At 41.1% G+C, this 2500-nt stretch overlaps 1 protein-coding gene across 3 annotated transcripts in view; it reads left to right on the forward strand.

The window, feature by feature from the left end:
* Positions 1-2500, forward strand: part of LOC133656236 (cerebellar degeneration-related protein 2-like) — a 74210-nt gene that overhangs the window by 53847 nt on the left and 17863 nt on the right. The window lies entirely within an intron of this gene.

Raw genomic sequence — 2500 nt, forward strand, 5'->3', positions numbered from 1 at the left:
CCATCAGGGGGCGCCACGCCAGTGCCACAAATGTTGGAGGAGGAAAAAAAAAAAGTTGGTACTATTATTTCTAAATACAAAAAATAATCCCACATTAATTAAAATGCAAATTAAAGCCTATTTAATAGAAATATTATTTGTTTCAACATTATGTCCCCTACTACTAATAAAAGTTTCACTCAATCAATCAATCAATCAATCAATCCTACGCGCAGGCATATTTGGCTCGATCTAAAAGTTCTTAAATTTTAACGTTTGTAAATCGAGGTTCGACTGTAATCAAATGCAAATAGTTTATTTCATGCATCCATCCATCCATTTTCTACCGCTTATTCCCTTCGGGGTCGCGGGGGGCGCTGGAGCCTAGCTCAGCTACAATCGGGCGGAAGGCGGGGTACACCCTGGACAAGTCGCCACCTCTTGGGCAGCCTGTTTTCTTCTTTTCAGCCTTATACTCCCACCCTAACTTTACCCACGCTGTTGTAACACGTGGCTTGGCATGGTCTGGCTGAAATAAGCAGGGGCGTCCATGAGGGCAACATATGTTGCTCCAAAACCTGTACGTACCTTTCATGATTAATGGTGCCTTCACAGGTGTGTTAGTTACCCATGCCTTGGGCACTAATACACCCCCATACCATCACACATGCTGGCTTTTACACTTTGCGCCTAGAACAATCCAGATGGTTATTTTCCTCTTTGGTCCGGAGGACACGAGGTCCACAGTTTCCAAAAACAATTCGAAATGTGGACTCGTCAGACCACAGAACACTTTTCCACTTTGCATCAGTCCATCTTAGATGAGTTTGGGTCCAGCAAAGCTGGTGGCGTTTCTGGGTGTTGTTGACAAATGGCTTTCGCTTTGCATAGTAGAGTTTTAACTTGCACTTACAGATGTAGCGACCAACTGTAGTTACTGACAGTGGGTTTCTGAAGTGTTCCATGCGGTGATATCCTTTACACACTGATGCCCCCGGGCATTCAATGTTACGTGCAGTGATTCCTCCAGATTCTCTGAACCTTTTGATGATATCACGGACCGTAGATGGTGAAATCCCTAAATTCCTTGCAACAGCTGGTTGAGAAATGTTGTTCTTAAACTGTTCAACAATTTGCTCAGGCATTTGTTGACAAAGTGGCGCCCCCGTCCTTGTTTGTGAATGACTGAGCATTTCATGGAAGTTCTTTGGTCTAAATGTTGCATAGATGATGTTTTACTCATCATCTTGTGGGCTCTGTACCGAGGATGTCGTTGTGGCTTGTACAGCCCTTTGAGACACTTGTGATTTAGGGCTATATAAATAAACATTGATTGATTGATTGATTGATTGATCTTCAAGCCGCTTTCTGACAGTCGCTTCAGGACGCGACCGTTTTGTGGGCGGGTCTTATTTACTGTACGTGTCTCCACCTCGACTGTGTTGTCTTCCCGCCACTTTTATTGGCGTTTTAAGCCCTTCCATAGCGAGACTACTGACAGATGTAAATCGGAACGCCACGCTACTTTGTACTAGGAATGGCAACAGCGGAGGATGCATGTGCATGTACGAGCCAGTCTGCTTTAAAACAAGAGGAAAAAATAAGGAACTTATTCACTACAATGACAGACTCGCGCAAAGCACTTTGGGTACATTTTCCACCATATACGGATAATCCGCTGACGTCACATGTTGGGAAAACGTCACAAATTGGGCTGGTTTGGTGGAAGTATGAAGGAAGGCAAGGTTGTTTTCTAAATATCTCGCCCTGCCTCCATGGTTTGGTTTCACATTTTTGGGGCTTTTGCAGACCCCAAACACGCAAAAACAGGTTCCAGTGGGTAAGAAAAGTTGGGTTTGCATAGTAGGTTCCCTTGAAATAATTTGGGTTTTGCATGAATCCAGAGACTTACTCCCTGAGTTTGTAAGCAGTAACAAAAAACAACCCAAAAACTATTTTTTTCCCAATAATAAGAAGATGAAAAGGGGAAAAAAAAATAGTAATATTATCATTTTAATATCGTTTATATAATGATACCACATTTGGTATCGATAATATCGACATCTGGATTGATCACCCCTACTTTCCTTTGAAGCTTTAGCAGACGGCTTCTTGTGTGGTTTTTACTCTGGCCCTCCAGTGATAATGCTACTTGGAGGACACTTTATTTTCTGCCATGTCTAATGGAGGCCGGCTAGTGTGGCTGGACTATGTGTATGTTGGTAAAACTCACTCCCTGACAACTTTAAGAGCATCGCTGGTTACCGGGTTGATCGTGCGGGCTTTCAGCTCGGTAGTTTGCACGCTTGTCTATCATGCTGGAGGACCTACTTATACTGTATATATACCTGTAACACTTGGTTGAAAAATAAGTCATAGTTATACATACATACATATATATATATATATGTATATATATGTATGTATATATATATGTATATGTGTGTGTGTATATATATATATATATATATATATATATATATATATATATATATATATATATATATATATATATATATAT

Source organism: Entelurus aequoreus, linkage group LG08, assembly GCF_033978785.1.
Source record: "Entelurus aequoreus isolate RoL-2023_Sb linkage group LG08, RoL_Eaeq_v1.1, whole genome shotgun sequence".
In the NCBI taxonomy this organism is placed as follows: domain Eukaryota; kingdom Metazoa; phylum Chordata; class Actinopteri; order Syngnathiformes; family Syngnathidae; genus Entelurus; species Entelurus aequoreus.